Here is a 20617-nt window from a genome sequence, read left to right on the forward strand (position 1 = left end):
CTTGCCCACATCCTGTGCTCACGTATTAGTGCCAGGCCCAGCCAAGAAGAACGGAGAAGTCATTTGCACACTGGATGGCATCATACAGTGTCTTCTTAAGCCACGATTATTGCTTCAAATTACATCTGCATCAATAAACATTTATGCCCCCCGAACTACTGCCTCGAGAGTGCCTGCTATGTGCCCCGTTTATGCTGGTTTGTTTGCCGACAGGCTGTTGAGTTGTCTTGCCACATTTTGGACATTTACAGATGTGCCCCACATTTCTGCTTTTGTTAGTGCCTACGCTTTCATTAATATCATTTCCACAATGTTGTTATTTTCTGCTCATCTTTTATCTCATTTCTGCTTCCTCTGCAGCTTTTGCCGATCTGCCCTGACTTTCTTCCTCGTTCCTGTAACTCCACAAATAATGACTGCGCCAACCACGCAGCTGCCCCAGCCTCCCCACCCCCCACTGCCCGGCCATCCCTACATACCCCAGCTCCATTGCCAAGTGCCAACACCACACCCCAGACCAAAAACAATCATGGAGCGCACAATCCAAGAATTCCTGAGTCGAAATCTACGCAGACGTACCACAGTGAGTTAGTCACCTAACTCGTTCTTCAATCCCTGTGCGATACATGTATACGCATTGCCCACCAATGCCTCCTGCCCCTACTGGCATCGCCCGCTGCCCGCTGAAAGCTGCCCACTTTCAAAACACATTTAGCGGTCAAACTATCCAGTCACAGCGCGAGTTACACCCTAGAGCGTACCGTCTTGTTTGATTAAGCATTTCAATGGAAAAAACTTTTGCCAAACTCAGCTCAATCTCTAAAAATGGATTTGCGCAAATTAATGTGTGAAGCTTGCAATGATTCTTTAGAGCAATCTGCCTGAAAAATATTATTATGCAAGTCTCTCAACTGACTTCCTGTGTGCCGATGCGCCCCCAAGCAAAACTTTTTTGCATTATACCTATCGGTATTATTAGCTATGAATACACTTTTTTATTCTCCTCCAGCAGCTATATTTTAAAGAGTTGTACTATCTGTATTTTACAGATGCTTTTTATTAACGATGTGCTAAAGTAACGGGCTGCCCCACTGCCCGATGATGCCCTCCTGTTTTTACGAATGTTGCCTATCTGAACGCGAGCTCACATACCGTTATGCCCAAAGATCCAAACAAGTGTGCAGTTGTCTACCGTAATTCTCTGGCAGCCAGCCCCTGCATTATCTGTTTGTCTTCTATTGTGTGGACGCTTCTTTTCGTTCGCTTCCGTATGCCAGCGTTGTGCCCTTGCTACTGCCAAGCGTCGCCCCCCCCATGCTACGGTGTCTGTGCTTTTTGCACGATATAATTATAGATTGCCATGTGCTTTGCAAGTTCCTTTGTCTGCTGCTGCTGGGTTCTTGCTCAGGAATTGCTTCAGTTCATCTTGTATTTGCAATTTTATGCTTCACTTGATTCAGTAGTCATGTATCAGCAGCTAAATGATGCTTGAACAAGCCACCCCTCTGAATACATAGGATGATTGCGCGACAAATTTTCAACAGATTGCCCTAATACACTGTAATCCGAGTATTGACACCACCAAAATGCATGCTATGCTGAGCCAATACGTGACTATATTACAGTTTTTTTTTCCTAATTGCGCTTAAACACAATTTTGCAAACTAGGCCTTGCGCTTCTTATAAAGAACACTAACACAATTCACAACCACACACCCCCAAAACTGCAAATACACGTCATATATCCAGCAAAATTCGCCAAGCACTGCCAACCAAATTCAACCTTTTGCAGACAAGATAGGCCACACAACTGTCATTCGATATTATGATTTTTGTTTGCAAGATTGCAAGGCTTGCTGCAAGATATTGCGTACATTACAAATACTGTAAGTGTGTTCAGGATGGCAGTTTTGGTGGAATCTGCCATGAGCATGTGGCCATGACCTCTCAAAACCAAAGTACTAAATTGTCTCAAATGTGTCAAATATGCGTGCCCTTCAATGTTGTGAGACGTTTCAGTTGTGCAGGTATTTGGTAAATCAGGGATTTGCTGCAGACTCTTCAGCACTGTATTTCTTTCAATCTGAGTAGGGGAGCAGGGGGATTGTTCAGTGGGAAGCTGCGGCAAACAGATTAAATAAATATGATAATAAAACACATGCCATGCAAGGCTTCACCCCAAGCTTGCTCAGGATACTCTAAATAGTCATGAAGGGCGTATACATGTAACATACATACAAAACCGAATTACTGTTGCAACACAGTGACCTGTGCATGTAAATCTTAACCCTAACATTTTGCCACAAAAAAATTAAGTGTATATGTCCCCTTGGATAAGCTGGGGCAAAAGAAATAGTGGAACGAGACAGAGGGGGAAGCTGGGTTAAGCAACACTAGCAGGAGAGGATGATGCATAAAATGAAAGGCAGAGTAACTGAACCCTGAACTGATACAGCTCTGCTCTATTGGAGGCTGTACATGAACACACACATTATCAGCCAGGTGGCAGCTACACGGCTGTTTCCGCCTGTGATTAATAGCCCTGATAGTGCCCTTCGCGAGGATTTGCGGAACGGGCTGCCGCTCAGGTGGGGCGATGTGGTGTGAGAATCCCTCCGTGATTATATATCCTGTGTCTGCTGATAAGAAGAGACTTTTAACCTTCGCCAATCACAACCGCAGACGTTATTTGCTTTTCCTCTGAACGTTAATTGGGAGCAATTCTGCAGGTGCTGAATCTCATATCTCAGTCCATAAAGCAGGAAGCAACAGGAAGGCAACTTTTGTTTCCATTTCACAGGAGTAATAATCTTCAGCAAGGTAGAGCGGCTCCGTCTGTTACAAAGTTTTATGTCCACAGGCAAATAGACTCTGTTTGAGTGTTCGTATCACCTTGCTTATCAATCTTTTCACTGCATTTGGAAATATTAGTTCACTTCCCTCACAGGGGTCTTAAGTGTTGGCACTGAAGCCCGGTGGGTTAATGGTTCATAGAGTTTGATTTCTTCCTTGTGCTGGCGCTTGCGGGTTTGGCTCTGGATTCTAACCCCCCCGAACACTTACTGAATAACAGCAGTAAGCACACACAATGAATAACTGCATGTGAATGAGTGAATGACTCCTAAAGCCAAACCTAGTGATCCCACGCTGGGGAAGTATAACAATTGGCCTCATTAAAATAAATCGGTGGCTCTGACACCTCAAATGAGGAAGGCTTTGGGCTCAATCTTGACCTTCACATGCTGAATCTCCCAGTGTGATTCCTTCCAGCTGGTCTATGTCTTTTTCACTCCTTAGCAAAGGGAGTTTATAGTATCTCAGGTGTCTTGTCTTGGCGGATGGGTGGTGTCGCGGCAGTACCGCAGAGGTTGTACCAGACCGTTTGGGGTAGAGGGAGCTTTTTTCAGTCCATCTACGCTCCCACCCTCACCTCTGGCATGAGCTTTGAATGTGCACCAAAACAATGAGATCACTGATACAAGTGGTTCAAAATGAGTTTCCTCTGCATGGTGGGTGGGCTCAGCTTGATTATGGGAGTGGGGAAGTGGAGAAGCTCGGAGTAGAGCCACTGTTTGGCTCCTGCATCACAAAGGAGCCAGCTGAGGTGGTTTGGGCTGATTATCTGATTAGTATGCTTCCTTAGTGAGGTAGGAGACCCTGAGCAGACCCAGAACTCGCTGGAGGGACTATATATATCCCATCTGGCCAAGGAATGCCTCAGGATCCCCCAGGAGGAACTGGAATACATTGCTGGAGAGAGGGCTGTCTGGAACGTCCGCTTACTTGCTGCCACCGCAACCCAACCCCGGATAAGCAGTTTTAGTTTCCACGACACCTGAGAAACATTGGTTAGACTGATAACAAATCAAAAAGTCATAGGTTGCTTTGAATGAAGGTTTTGACAATGAAACATGGTCATCTGTTCTTCTTCTGTGTGACAAGGATGTTTGAATAGAGCTAGCAGGGTGGAGAGGCCAGAGCTCTGTCTAAACAATCTAAAGAAAAGCTGTTCCCCTGTTTAGCAGTCAGAAGGCTTGTGTAAGGCCAGTTAGTTACACAGTACAGCAAAACTCTGCCCCATTAGTTCTTGGGTTACACGTACTACCCCTCGGCAAGGACATTTTAGCGAGCAAGCAGCAGCAGTTGTCCCAAGACTGAATACCTTAATTCCTCATAACAAAACTGTGGAGAAGTTCCTGGGTACTTAATGTTCGCGGATAAGTTCCGTGGTCAAAAAACAGAATTTGTCGATGCTGTAAACCCTGAAAAACATTTCAACTTGAGCCGTGAGTGAGATCCTCAGCTTTGTCGGCGACACTTTTCATCAAGAGGAACGAGCGGCACAAACCTCTCAACGCATTATTCATTGTGTCAACCTGATCACTGACCCCCGAGCTCACCATTCAGATGGACAGCATATGCCCTAAAAATACTATGTGCCCTGTCATTATGTTAATCGTGTTGGGTGTCAACACCCTGCTGCTGCTGTCTGACAGGCTAAGCCTTATCACCTCATTACACACCATTACTGCTCTTAATGAAGTCAACAGCTCCCAGCACAGGATACCCTCTCCGCTGTCGGACTCATTAAACGTTCTAACATGTGAATAACCCTCGGCTCAATTAATCAAGTCAGTCAGCTGTCCTGTGCCTGCTCACCTCTCCTCACACAGCCACTGATACACAGTTACAACTTCATCCTGTTGTGTTACTGAAGTATGGTGGAGATGCCTGATTAAAGTAGAGATTTATCTCGATGCCAATATGGCTTTTATTAGATATTCTGTCATGCTGCCCAGTGGCAGCGTGATCAAAGTTCACTGCGATAAAACTAGATTATTTTATCGTTTATCTCACACTGAAACTTGGTAGTTACGCAACTCCTTTAGGGGTGATTTACAGGATGTTTTTGTTTTCCGGTTCAGAGCAGAAGATAGCAAGTTATTTTAGCACCATGCGATGGATAGCTTTTTGCTGAGGGCATTTCCATGTATGACCCATTTAGCAAAAATGCATTACTGTACATCCAGCAATCCAGTGTATCAAAATGCCAGCAGGGGACATCACAAACATGGACATATTTGCTACAAAAACCTCGGAAAGGATTTTTATGAACTGAAAACAAGGTCTACAGAAGGTGTGGAGCAACCAATAATGTAATCAGAATCAAAATCAGAAATCTTTAATCCCAGGGGGAAATTATTTTTTGTTACAATCTCCAGTATACAAACAACAAAACAACATATGTAAACAAGTGTAGAACAAATATTATATATATCTATATATAAATACATGTGATAAAGCCAAATATATAATAACTTGAAATACTTATTTAAAACTTTAAGTTTTGGAGCCAGTAACGTAATAACATTTTGCCAATAAACTAATAAGTTATTATGTTATTGGACGTTGTGACATTATTGGTTTCTACAGGGTGTCTGTGAGTCTCCAAACCTAGCCTGCTGGATGTGGCAAAACTGCACTCATTGCCTAAAATTTAGAAGAAGAAGAAGAAGAAGGACCCCGGATAAGCGGAAAGAAAGGTATGGATGGATACATGTTTTTCATTTTTGGCCAAATGGTTCCAGGAACTAAAAAACTCAGAGAACTAAATCACAAACTAAATATTTTTGGTTTGAGACAAGGGTTTTGACGACGAAATAATCGCTTTCTTCTTCTTCTTTGTGTTTAACTATGGTATGACCAGGGTGTTTAAATAGAGACGTGCAGAGGAGAAAAAAGCAAGGGCTCTGTTTTCATGCTGTAGCAGTCAGAAGGCTTATGTAAGGAGGAGAAGTAAGAAGAATTCAGTATTTTACAAAGTCACTGGAGTAGCACAGAAATGTCTGACACCAGTGTGTGTGTGTCTGTACTCTCGCTGGGTGTACGCTGTCCATCAGAGGAGTTACACACTTGTCATTGGGGTGTTCCTCACCACTCACTGCAGGACGTTCATCATGTGAAGGTCAAAACAAAACTCTGCCAGCTGCTCTTTATTAACACTCACCTTTTTAATGCAGCCATCTGTCAGCTGAAGCCTTTTTCTGGGAGGGAACGCGCAGATAAACAGAAGACACAGGTCTGTGTTGCTTCACTCGTGATGACCTTCCCATGGTAACATTCAAACACTGAGCTTAGCACTTGCCATTACATGCTTAACCTCCCTCTTTACACCATGTTCTGACATTTTGGATATACTGTAAAAAAAAAACTGAAGATGGGGAAAAGTTCATTTTTTAATTAGTCCTCATGTAACAAACTAGAAGGGCTTGTGGGATTGCTTTAATGTTCTGATATCTCTCATTAGGCAAGCAGAAATTGTGCACAGACATGGGTGGAAAACATAAATAAATTCCCAACATATAGCATTTCCAAGGATATCAGTTTTATTCACAGTAATACATCATCTCCACCTGCAAAATTCTAAATATTAAACATTGTTTTAACTTATTTAAACTCACTTTTCAGTAAGCTGATTTCTCACTTTGAGCCTTTTGCAATTATATGTCTTATTAACTTTATCTAACTTTAGAAAAGAGCCTGCGGTTGATGTTATGAATGTAATTAAATCATATCCAATAAAGGGTTCTTCATTCATAAATAAGTTATCACATCTGCAGTCTTATGTTAAGCTGTTCATAACTTGATTTTGGTCTGCATACTCTTTTCCAGAAGCAGCTAAAAACGAATTATTCGCAACTTTGCAGCCTAAAGGTTATACTTATTTATGGCTCATTAGTGAAAGCATAAAAAATTAACCATTCATATATAACTACAGAGATTGTAAAGTAGGTTATGCCTTATTGGAAAGTAGTACATACACACACACACCTATACAAACACACACACATAGATAGAAATTAGTCCCAGAGGTGCTCTGAAGCTTACAGATGATTCTGTGGACAAACAGCTGAAACTGTGCGGCAACTAAGACGTTCGACTTTCCTTAAAACTTCCAAACAGCAGATGATTATCTCCACTTCCTTCTCCCTGCTTCACCTGGACTCCATTACATGGCGAGATTTGTGCTACACAACGAAGGAAACCGAGATTTCCCTGAATTATAAATGATAACAGTGCTTCACACGCAGCTTTGACCATGAATAAATTTAAGGGCCCTCCGCATCCTGTGCTGCCAGCCTGAACTGCTTCACCCTGGCAAACTATACTCCTCAAAGGCAGCCACAAGTTGACATGCTTTGGGCAATAGGTGCAGGGAGCCTTGGTCCTTTGTACTTTGAGCATCTGTATCATAGCTGGGAGCACTTGGCAGATATTTTTGGGGAAGCACTAGATGAGGCTCCCGCTGTTGCTATGAGACTATTGAAAAGCCCTTTGAAGCGTGGCACAGTTGAGTTCGAAGTTGAAATATCTTTAACTTCTTGCACTTGGTGCTGCTGAAACCAAAAAACATGTCAAGCTCTGAGAGTTGAAGAGTATAGCTCCATGCCTATGCAATGTAAACAATGAGAACAGGATAACAGTGCTGCAGAGGGAATGAGAACAAACATATAGAGCACTCACGGCACACAAACACACTCAGATATACTTCAGCTGCAGATAGAAGAGGACACAAACAATCAAGATAGAGAGGGGGCAGCAAGACTGAATAGCCTTGGATGATTTAGTTGCGCAAACATGCAGTATAGAACATTATTTGATGATTTCTGCAGTGGTTTAGTGCAGGATATGTGCAGTTACCTACTTATTTTTCAGCTGGCATCGGGTACACCCACTTTTAAATCTCCCTGGATCACTCACTTGTGTTTTGCAAGCTCAAGTTGTCCAATTTTCACGAGTGGATGGAGTAAGGAGTAAGTAACACTTCACTCAAAATGTATAATTATGTAATTGTTTCATCCGTCTTTGGGTCAGCATTGATTGCAAAATCTCCACTTCTTCTGAGGCTAATTGATTTCATAATAATCTTTACCATATGAAGTCAAGCAGCACAAGTTAGGTGACAATGTACAAGTACTGATGGCCTGTTCTTTGGTGAGATAAAAAAACAAGTAGTTTTACATTTGAGTGTTTGTAACACAGGGCATTTCTCTCTGCTGGATCTCCTGGCACCGTTACCACTGGATTTATGGGTCAAAAGACATCCAGAGATCAAGGTCAAACTAGTCGGAAAGTTTCTCTCTTTAGATATTTATGTGACATTAAATAGTTTGCACTGCGGCACACTGTAATGCAGACTTTGAAATGCCGTTGAAAGCAAACGTGAAAAGGTGTCGAAGCTGCACTTTCTCTTCTGGCTGCAGGATGCTGGCTTCAAAGGAACCTCAGACCCCATAAGATCCATAAAAAGGTCCTGACTTCAAAGTCATGTTCGTCCACAGGAAAATAAAGCATCCATTCTTTCAGAATAAATGTTTCATTATGGAGATATTAAGCCGGAAGAGAAGTATTTTGAGAGGTACGTAGCTTAATTCAGTATTCTAGCACGCCTCAGATTCCCCCTCCTGCAAGCCCCTTACAAAACTTGTGCAGTCAAACTGAAGCTTTGAAAATTTCTCTTCAAAGATCGACAGGTTACACTCCATCTTTTTTCCATCAAATCTGCAGTGCGTTCCCTTAAGAACAGTTGATACTTGCCGCAATAACGTTCAATTAGTTCAACTGACCTTCGCTCCTGCGTATGCATTTTCTTTATAGACATGATGTGTGTGTGTGTGTGTGTGTGGCATCATTCTCGCTTCCTTATAAAGTCACAGCTCATCTGGGTTTCACTGGAGCATTAAATTAGTGCTGTGACAGTTACAACGAAAGGTTGTTGGCGGGTTTAATTGTCAGCGGTTAAATATGGTGTGAATGTAAGGCAGCCTGGCAGAACGTTTGGGTCATAAACCACCCTGAGCTGTCGTGCTTTGTGGGGCAGAGCGGAAAATCACTACTCCAAGGGAAAATCCTTGACATGTACTCTGACGGCTAAAATCAATCCTTGAACAAAGCTAAACTTCAGGATCAATTTAGAGTCTTGGCGTACAAACTATCTCATAATTCCCACAAAACATTGACGCCTGAGCCGGAATATTCATTTGTTCATTCATTCATCATATGATCCACTGTATATTTAAGCAGAACAGGATGATTTGTACAGTACGCTGTTGATTCATAGTTTTTAATCACAGCCTGTGCATTCTCTCTGTGCTGCACTCTTGTCTTCCGATGAGCCTCGTCAGTCCAGTAACTTTGTGTAAGAGAGTACTTTAGCTCAATGACCGTCATCTGAGTTTTTGCCTTACTCACTAGTCCGTCTATGTGAGTGTATGTGTGTCTAAAGGGCCAAGGACACTGTCTGAGCTAAGTGGAGATGACTGATGTCCTCGCAGTCATAATTGTGTCATTACCACCCGGTGGAACATGATCATTAGTCCCTGCGGGCTCTGCTGTAATTACCAGATTGGGGATGACTGAAGGAAAGACTGAGGAGGAGCGTCTATCTGTTTCCAGACAGGAAATGACCATTAGTGATCTTTTTCACATGGTAGTTGGGTTCCAATACAGGGGGGTGACACCTTGCAAGACTTCCTTTGTGCAAGGAATATGTTGAGTCAACACAGTTTCTACTCCAAGTCCAAGTAGTCTTTCCTGGAATTTAGAGGACACTATCAAAGTATCCTTTGTATATGTCAGTATACCAGAATCCAGTGCATGCAGGTTACATGTTTAATGTACTTTCAGGAATTTTGTCTGAAAGAGTCAGGGAGTATAGCAAGCAGTTTTGACTGCCCATTGCCTTTGTTGGAGGCAAGATCGTCTCATTTAGGAAGGAAGTGCAAGATCAGTCCACTTTTCTTCAGTCCTCCAAAGGTTACACCTTAGTAGGCCGCGTCCTTCAAAAGAGGTGGCAACTGAATTGGGACAAAGACGGCGTTTAATTGATGGTGTGTTACAGTACTGAAAACCAGTAGGGATGTGGAAAGTGAGCTTAGACTAAATCTTGTGCGTGTGTGTGTGTGTGTCCGTAACAACCCTGTGATTGAGTGCTACGGGGTCGGTAAATGGCATTTCTTGGCCTGAGTCTGAAAGAAAATACCCGGCCATTTTTTTTTGATTCACACTCAGACTGCAGCTTCAGTTTACTGCTGATTAGGGCTGTGTTTGCTTTGAGTGTGGCCCTGCATCAGAGAGCACATTTGGAAAAAAAAGTCAGAGCCTTACGTGGTTTTTTGAAAAATAAAATAGTCTGTGACTATGAGATGAGTTTCGATGTCTGAGCCCAGAGCTTCACAAAAACAACGGCTTGGATTGAAATTTGTCAGTCAATGTTTTATTGAAATGTGTCTCCGATATGATCTTTGCCTTAATTAACAAACATTTTTCTCAACAGCAAGATACAAGTCACAAGATATACATAGCCTGCTTCACTGTGTGATAGAGAAAACAACTTTTTTTTTTCTAATTGAAAATCTGCCAATCACTTTGGCAATCTGATAACAAATCACAGTCTAGCTAAAATGAGAATAGGGAATAGCAAATTCTCTTTAAGACTCGGGGCAAAACAACAACCCGTGCCAGCAAAAATAAAACTGGCCTTTCAGTCATCTGCAATCACTCCCATTAGGCAACTTGGAGCGAAGTTTTTCGGGGCTTGCATGGGGGGAGCTTTTATGCTCGTTCCATGTAAAATTTGAACACTTTAGCCCGTAGACTATGCAGAGCAGCGAGCCAGAAAGCCCTCTGGCTCGAGGATTACCGCCCCAATCCCCTACAGCTCAGAAATGGTCAGGAAAAATTGAATGGGAATAAGCAGGGATAAATAACCATATGAGGAATGGGAGGCGAGGGAACGGAGTGTTGCCAAGGACAGCGTTGGCTGTGTTGGAACACATTCGGTCAGTGTAGTGCAGATGGCAGAGATGGATGCCACCCAAAAGAGAGTTTGAGAAGTGGGACAGGGAGGGAGGGGAGGGGAGCAGCAGAACACACAAACACACACACACACACACACACTAACACACACTGTCGTTCAGTGAAATGACTATAATTCATTACAGGTCTTTCACTGACCTTTTACCAGAGTGCTCACCCACTGTGACTCCGACGGACCTCTGCCAGTGTAACACAGTAGGCCGAGTCAATCCACCCACTGCTCACAGAGAAGCTCTCCTCACGCTCTCAGACTTTCAGCACCACAGACAGGACTTGGCTCGCAGTACTTTCCAACCCTGTCCTCTCTTTCATCATCTCTGTCTGTGCAGTGAAAAGAGGGTCTTATTGTTATTTTTACCCCTGCCTGTCTGTCTGCTCGTTTCTTAGCAGGCTTCCTGCTTTCTTGTAACCTGTATTCAAAGGATAATCCCAGATTATTTCACCTGGGTTCTTATTTTCATACTTTTAATCATCTGTAGAGTTAGTCAACATTCAGTCCCAAAGTTGGACTAAAAACTGTAATTGTGATTTAAAGAGTTTTTCTTTTTTCTTCCATGAAGTCTGGCTAATGTGGGAGATTGTTCACAACTCATGTAATTCTCTGACGGTCGTGTTTCTTGCCCAGACTGACAAAAATAGAAATATCATTTAACCTGTGTGGATATAACGGTCATTGGATATATTCCCAATAGCAGTTGGTTCTTGCTCAAGGGCACTTTGGTAGTGGTGAGGGCTTATCCCCCTGTTTGGAGGGTTTAACCACTGACCTTGAGGCCTACATTTGGCTTGCGGATCAGCGGGTGAGATTTTGGTCGTGGGAAATACATTTATTTATTTCCTAGGAGGGTGTTAAAGTAGCTTAGCTTAGCACTACTGGAATCAGGGTAAACACTCAGCCTAGCTCTGTCAAATGGGGACAAAATCTGCTTACCAGCACCTCTAAAGCACAGATTGAAGTGCTTTTTTATTTATTTAAAAAAAACTGAAGCATTTCTTGGTCACTACTGGAGGCTTTGCTGGTTGTCTGGTGACAAAGGAATCAGAAAATCAAAGCTTGTTCTCTTTGTTTCCTGTCTTTGTGCTAAACTATGCTGACCAGCTGCCTTATATTTAATGGATGGATATGACAGGGGCATGGATTTTCTCAACCCGAAAGCAAATATGGGTAATTCTTCTAAAGTTTAGGTCATGTTTTATGTGTTCACTGACAAAAAAACAGTTTAACTAGACGATGTTTGTGAAATTAAGTCTTAAAAATACTAAATGGATGTCAAATAATTTCATAGGGAAACTGTGACTGTTTATTGGTTCCCTACATATAATACATGCAGCCTGAACTTGAGGTAAATATTCAAAGAACAATTCAGGTTTACGATATAATCCCATAATCAAGATATATATTGAGAACATCGGTTTTTCTTAATCGCTGTTTAAACACAGCTCTTCAGGACTTTTAAGTCGAATGCCAAACACGAGCTCTGTCTGGGAGGACAAACACAAAACCGACAAACTTTTTACAAAGGGCAAAGATTATAGCAGATGGCGGAGGCTCGCACTGCTGCCTGTCTTTATCTACCTTACTTACTTCCCGTCGGTCTTCCTCTTTGCGCCAACCACAACTCAACCCCTCCCCGTCTTTCTACCATGTACAGCTCTGAGGAGGAGCAGCCACGGTTGCTCATTCGTTCCTTGTCATTAGATCCCTGTTTTAACACGGCAGAGGTAGAGTTCCCACGGAGAACCTGATTGATTCGCGGAAGTACAAACACAGCCAATTACTCTTTAATGCGGCTGAGTGAGAGCCAATTCAGCCACCGGCGCTCGCCAATGCCACAAAACACAGGCGCACGCCGCTGCTCCCATCATTGCAGGCTAAATAAGGACAAATGAGGATTATCTAAACTGCTTTCAATCAATAAGTCACTTTCTTCTGCATTATGCCTCTCAGCACACATCACATTAGCTCTCATCAGAGTTGCATTCGGGACATTAATCGTAATGACTTGACAATGAAGTGGTCTGTGAAATAGTAAAAAAAAAAACCTCCACGGCACATTGATGGGATGTATTTCCATGTTTCTCTGGTGTTGTTTTGTGTGACCAGACTCGGCGGAGGAAAAAGTGAGCAGAAGCTGTTAGTTTTAGCGGATTAGATGTAGCATAAGGGCAGGTGCTGCACTCTGGGTGGGGACACATCATGTTTTCCTGAGCTTATCTGAAAACGCAGGACAGCTACACACACACACACACACACACCTTCAGTTCTCCTACTGTGGGAGCTCTGCAGGCAGGCACTGCCCTTGATTAGCTCACTTCCAAACCTCTGTGGATATGATTCCTGCAGTTTTGCCCTCCCAGGGAACTGTCTGTATTCATTTCGGGTTTTGTAGCTGCAAACGTCTTTCTGTCTGGGTGACTGTCTGTCAGTCAGCATGCCGGTCAGTACCACCCAGAAACCAAATGCCCCAGCTCATCTCGGCTCATCTGCAAAAACATGATAACAGCAGCTCTATCGAACTGAGCAACACGCAGAGACAAGATGGGTAAAATCCTCCACAAATGACATCCTAAATCCTTCCGGGTGCACGGGATACGGATACAACGTTATCGGCTGTGAACATCTCGGCAAACGGTGGTCAGGACATGAGCACACGTTATATGGAAAGTATCTATTAAACCAGCAACCAAAGCCTCCATGAGGGAGCTCAGAATAGCTGGAGAGCCGACCAAAACAATGACATTTAAAGGGTCAGTTGGTCCAAATTACAAAAAAAGAACCTTTTCACTTACGAACAGATGGTTTCAGTTTGACGTGGTTTTGTAGATTTCCGTCCGCGGTTTCTGCTACCACCCCAGGGCAAAGCAGATGAAAGGAATTCAGAATGTGGTGCTCGAAATCTTTGTTATAACAGTTTTTACTTTGCCTCCTTTTAACTGAGAAAATTATCTTTAAGAAAACTATTCACAATAAGGTCTAAAGCAAGAATGGTTGAGACGCAAGTCTGGAAATATGTTTGAGTATTCCAAAGTCCTTATACCTCCATTGTAACAAATTGGAGGCACAGAAATCAAAAAAGTTCTGTGAGCAAAAAAAGTTTATGAAAGTTCTTTCATATATTTCATCATATTCAACATTCAAAGTCTTATCAAGCACCACATGCTTTAGTTTGTTTAAAGCGTTTCAAAGATAGTTTCACTACAAGATATTCAACTTCTTCTTCGTTTTTACAGTCATTGTTGATCTGACAAGATCAGAATATGTCTGAAAAGTCATTTTTATGGTTGTCATGCTCAGATCCAAAACTAGATCAACAAAGGATTGCTTTCACAAGAATGTCTTGCCAGGTTCTGGCAACAGCTTGACTCCTGTATTCAGCTATAAAACCATTAGTCAGTCCTTGTGCCAAGATTCTTCATATATTCAGATTCATCAAACCAACCAAGTGCAACGACATGCTGGTGGTACTGTAAAGGCACAAATTTCACTTCATGAATATTGAACCCAAGCGTGGTGGATAGTCTTATATTCAGAAATAAATCTTATCGATGGCAGTTTGTTGATTTTCGCACGTTCCCGTTTGTCCTCTGTGACTGCCGAGCGCAAACATGGACAAGAAATTGATCACAGCCACTTAAAACTCACATCCACACCCACTCGATGGATTTCATGTACAACGCTGCATGATCTCTGCAAGTGATTTCATCGAGCTTATTTCCAGTTAATGCAACTAAATGTTATTAGGGCACACCAGCATATAAGTTGGTATTCAATATAAAGCCCTCGACTCCATTACCATAAGGGAGACTTTTTTTTTTCAAAAAGCTGCAGCCGCACTTGGTCATTTTGGTGCTTTGATTTCAAATTGTTTTTTGCCTGTGAAATGGGCTACATGAGCACTCAGTTAATTGCGCCACCTACACACACATCAACCAAACTGTCTGAAGTTTCTTCAAGCAGCTCCAGTTGCAGTGATGTGATGCTATTAGCGCTGAAGTCACAGCATATTAGCAGTGAGGGGTAAAAGCGAGAGAGAGAGAGAGCGAAGAGAGAAGACGAGCGGAAATCTGCTGTGGTGTCAGCGGAGATTGACTGGAGATCAGGGACACCATAAAGTGCCTCCCCAGAGCCTGTTAGCTAAGGGGACACATCAGAGAGTCCCAAGCTGCCTCCAGAGCTAAATAAAAGCAAGCTGAACAAACAGAAAATAGCCCCGTTAGGTTTCATGTGTTGGCCACACACTGGGCTCTAATCTTATTAACCCGCAGCAGAAGAGAAACTGTGTTCTGTGGGAAAACTGCAAAAGAATGCAATAACCGGTGACTGACAGCAACGTGAAGTAGATGTTTGATCGAAGGCACTAAGGTATTAAAGCGAGCAACAAAATAAAACACATGGCTGTGAAGTGATGAAACTATTCCGCCTTTATATGTAAAACAAGTGTGTTTGACTTGCGCATAGGAACCTCTGAAGTTAAAGCGAAGAACAGGAGCTAATGCTGCCATTAATGTGTCTAGAGTGACCCACGAGGGTTCTTAACAGCAGGAGAATTCTCCACAACAAGCTCCTGAGACCATTTCTATGGAAATAAGCTTCAATTCTGCATATGTGAAAATACTTGACTCGACTTGAGCATCTCACTAACTGCTCTGACTTTTCCCTAATGCGCTCACCCATAAACATTTCCAAGGACGCGCCGTGGTGTTAGAGCCTTTCATTTGAAACATGGAGGAGAAAGGAAGTGCACAGAAGGGGCACTTGAGAGGCTGAAAGAAGAAAAAGATAATAAAAAATAAAAAAATCTTCCTGCCGAGTTGGAGATCATTTGGTTATACTGAGGCAAAAAAAAAAGGTCCATATAAAACTGAGAACATGTGCAATGAAAGAAAGATGTGCGCTATCTAGGTGCACTTTAGCTCGTCATTAAACCCATGCTGGGATTTCACCCCACCATGGGGAAAAAAGATAACTGGCCGTTTGGGAGGAGCCTCCCTGCAGCACTCGGCTAGAAAACAGCGAATTACGTTGTTTGTCCTTAGCTGATGCAACTATCCTCAACATCAGCAGGTCTAGCACTTTCTTTATTTGGAGCTTTTGCAACTCAATGCATTCCAACGATAAGGGACACTTGGTTTTTTTTTAGGTTACGATTAACAAGCTGTCAGAAAAATGACAGAAACGGTGTTAATGTCCGTGTCCTCTGAAACTGGGAGAAGATACAGTAGATCTGCTGGGACTCTAAGAATAACCCTGACAGCACAAACAAGAGCTGATGAGGATAATAAACCTATGATAAGCCCATTAGCACGAACACAGTACAGTACAGTGTGCTGATGGGGAGCGGCATCAGCTGGTGTGACACACCTGAGCTGGAAAGAGAACGACCAACAAGATGTACTCGGTGCTTTTGTATCAATACTAATTAGTGAATTAACACCGGTGTTGCAGCTTTCACAGTATTCCTGTCTCACAGGGTTTACCTGATGGTACCGATAACACCTTTGATCCCCAAGGGACTACTCATAGTTCGGAGCCAAATCATTCTAATAGATGGGCTTGGATACAAATATGCTGTATATGGTGAATACTGGATGTGGGGAAAGGGCAGAAGTTCTCTTGGGCAACTTATTTTTATTGAAATAGTAGAAAAAAATGTGGATACGTAGGTCTGGTCTCAGAGGAGATAGACAGTGAAGTAGAAAACAAACAAAAACATACATTAGCTGCATATCTGATCCACTAACCAGCACTCACTTTAAGTGAGAAAGAAAGAAGAAGAACGAAGAAGAAGAAATCTTCAAGCTCTCGAGCTGTTGAGGTGACAAATGCAAAGTTTGCACAGAGATACAGTTTCTTTATGGATTGTACTGATGCAGAATTGGCTGCCAACAACTGATTGACGCCCGTTATCTTGTGTTTCATTAAGTAACTATTAAGTGTGATATTGACTGCTGTCAGTTATTGGTCTGATTAATAGTTGTGTATTGATCATGGCAGTAAGTGATCAGATTTATTGTCAGTTAATCGGATTCAGTTTCTATGCAGTAAACTACTTGTGGGAATATGTTCATCTTTGTGGTGCAAAGTTTGTTACAATCTAAGATAAATGACGGCCGTCACTATAATGTTAATATAAAATTATTGCAGCAATTATTATAACACCTGTAAAGTAAAGTGATGTCTTGCTCAATCATGGAAAGACTCTACTCCACTACGATACTACACATACACATCCATAATCATACGCACATATATGTGTGTGTACACTGTATATGCTTGGTTTCATGCGGATTCCATGACAGCTGAAGTATCTTGCCCGTCACACTCCACGTGTCCATGCTGTTGCTGCGGCAGAAGCCAGCAGCAGGCCAGCTGTAAGTCTTGTCGGAGCATTTGAGTTGCTGAGTGTTGACAAGAGCAATCGATAGCAACCACTGCCTTCTCTGCGGCTTCGACTCGGATTAGGAAGTTTTTCACAAGTTAGAGAGGAGAGGGAGGGGGCGGCTGTCCTAACATCCACTGTGTTGCATGATTTCTCTAACTGGACTCTTAAATCTAAACAACCAATTAACCAAGGTTAATTGGGGTGTTCATGGACTTATTTATCTAATGTCAGCGATTTTAATTTAATAGTCTACTTTTCTAGTTAATTATTCTAATAACGCTATACTGTGGAAAGCGGTTGTATATATTTAAAATGGATCAACTGTTAGTTAATTAGTCGTATGCACAAGAATGGAACTCATCATTGGTTTGGATATCGGGGCTTATGTTGCTGATGTTGCTCCACTAGTGTAGACCATGACATTTACTGTAATGCAATTTATTTTGTAGCCTCTTCTTTAATTGAACAGTATATCATCATATAACATCTGTTCTTTACCCACACACCAACTCTACCTTTACCTTTACTAAAAATGTAAATGTAGAAAACGTGTTGTCTCCTAGTACGAGTACTTTTACTCGAGTAAAATGTGTCTAATATCTCCTAGTACGAGTACTTTTACTCGAGTAAAATGTGTCTAATATACAGAGATGTATAGTAACGAAGTGGAACTACTTAAGTACTGTACTTAAGTACTAAAATGCAGTATCTGTACTTTTTTGGAGTATTATTTCTTTCCCCAACTTCTACTTTTACTGCACTACATATTTTTGATGAATTTAATACTTTTACTCCGATACATTTTTCATGTGCTGAATCGTTACTCGTTACTACTGTAGCGTCCAGCTGGACACGTGATGAATGACAAGGCGATATTGAACAAATCTGCATTTATTGCTGAACGGTTTGGTTACAGGACTCGGTGACTGTCGGCCGTAACCACGCCAAAAAACCAACACAACAGACCCAGTCTCACATCAACCTCGCTCTTGCGCCGTACGTCATACACCTGACACCCAGGTGCACTCTCTCACCTGCTGCCCCGCCCCCTCGCTCTCGCATTCGTTCAGACACATTCACAGACCATGGGAAATCACAGAACTCTACATTGTAACACTGTAACATTAGAAGTTGTGCCTTAATAAATATTTGAAATAATATAAACAACAGTACTTGTACTTTTACTTGTACTTTTACTTTCAGTACTTGAGTAGCAATTTTTTACATATTTCTACTTGCAATACTTAAGTACTAGTTCAACTTCTACTCAAGTCAGTTTTTTGATATAGCACTTGTACTTCTACTCCACTCCTTTACTCCAGTACTTTATACATCTCTGCTAATATAACAGTACTGTAAGTTGAGAGGGAAATGTTTAGCCTAATGTAGAAGGATGTCAGCTCATATATGCATCTTTAATACACACACAAGCCTTAGCTGGAAAGCTAGTGAGGCACAAACCATCATTAGTGTGTGCACATGTTTGGTTCTACATGTGTATCCATTCTGCATATGCAGGGATATTTCTGCTCTCTCTGAGATTAGTTAAATATTAACGCGTTCACGGCATTCTCTACGACATTGGCGTAAAAAAACAGGCCTGCGTCATACATGCCGCAGTAGACTGATACAACATGCTGCAGCGTCACTGACTTTTAGCGCCAGAAAAGATGCATTTTTCCTCACAGATCAGCTGTTGCGCCACAACCGTGGATGCATCTTCAGTTAAAAGTGCATTTTCAGTAAAGAGTAATCCAGTTCAGCGTTGTTTGTACATCAGTGGTTAAAATGCAAGCAGGCACCGCTTTTAGAATAACTTCATATCGCTCAGATATGCTAAAATGTAAACACTGAAGGAAACACAAATGGGTTCAGGTGCAGCCTGAAGCTAAACTGTTGACCTGAAAAAAGCAAAATAACACTTGATGCTTGCGTTAACCAAAGAACGATGGGAAATGTGGTGCCAAAAGCCAAAACCTCTTCAACGCAAGTACAAAGACAAGTATGATACTTAGCCTGACAAATCTGGCAAAATTATCTCAGGGTTTAAAGTATTATAATATTTGAAAGATCAGTGCAACCTTTCTGCACTTATCCAAAGTTTTGACACGCTGGAGGCCAGCCAGATATCCCATTGAGAATAATTAGCCATTGAGTTTAAAGAGAGGGAGAAAATAATTACCACAAGGTGACTCAATGCAATACAGAAGGCTCAACACGGGCTCTGTTTAAATCTGCCGCTCCGTCCTCAAACAGCACTCTGATTACAGGTAAATAATCTCATCTTCAATCATTCAGCAGCACATTAAAACATTGATGACGATATCATGGTCACGTTTCATAACAGCTTAGAGAGGCAATCTCCTGTTAAAAAATACAAGAAGAGGAATTAATTTCTTCTATAAAACATCTATTAGGATATCAGTGACACGCGGTCAGACTGCAGGGCTTTTTTTATTACACAAATAAAACAACAAGAAAAAAAGATGATCGCTGTTTGCTGTGTCAGACATGTTATCCTAAGCCAATTTAAGTTGAAGGTGTGTGAAGCCATGTCAAATATCACCATAGTGTACAGCAGGATTCAAGCTAATCCATGCACAATAGAAGTTTCAGCTGCCTTTAGGGAGCAACCCCCAAACACGGATAATGCCGCCATAGCCAACAGAGCCGTGGTTCGCCGATTTACATAGCTGATCTAACAATCAGCGTTCCCCAGTCCTCACTCATATGGCGTGGGACGTTTCGTGGATTAGAGTGGAGCTCTGGGTAAACCTCTTTACCATGCAGATCAAACAGAGGCAGACAGACTGGAGGGCTTGTGGCTACCAGTCTCTCAGGGTGTTTAGCAAATTCAGTCTGCTGTGGTTCCGACCCAAATACAACTGCATCGAGAATCGAGGCAAATCCTTCAATCCGCCGACTACAGCTCCCAAGCCTCTTAATCAAATAAGGCCATTAGTTCTATCACAAACACTCTGGGCCCCCAACACCCACAAACAGGGTTTTGTTACTCAGCCAAGACCTAAAAATCTGTATACTGGAAGCACCCTGACACTCTTGGAGATGATCTACTTTTTTTCAGAGAAGCTGGGATCCCCTGAAAATCTGCTGAATGAACTGTATGTTTTCCAGCAAACACTTCTGGAAACAATTGGCTACTCTAGTTTGAAGATTAAAATAGTTGGCATGGCAAACATGTACTCTGCAGACTTGGGTTCAATTTGTAAATATAACAGGAGCTTTTCCTGCTGAAGGTGAAGTTTAAATCTCATCAAAAGTTTGATTTAAGAAAAGAAAAATGATCAGGAGTTTCACAATAACCTAAAAGGGCTGTGCCTCTGCCAATCTGCTGA

The 20617-nt window shown here is 42.1% G+C and overlaps 1 protein-coding gene across 1 annotated transcript in view; it reads right to left on the reverse strand.

Annotated features, from left to right (window-relative positions):
• Window positions 1-20617, reverse strand: part of LOC104922755 (protein kinase C-binding protein NELL1) — a 269223-nt gene that overhangs the window by 131631 nt on the left and 116975 nt on the right. The window lies entirely within an intron of this gene.

The sequence above is a fragment of the Larimichthys crocea genome, chromosome VIII, assembly GCF_000972845.2.
Source record: "Larimichthys crocea isolate SSNF chromosome VIII, L_crocea_2.0, whole genome shotgun sequence".
In the NCBI taxonomy this organism is placed as follows: Eukaryota; Metazoa; Chordata; class Actinopteri; family Sciaenidae; genus Larimichthys; species Larimichthys crocea.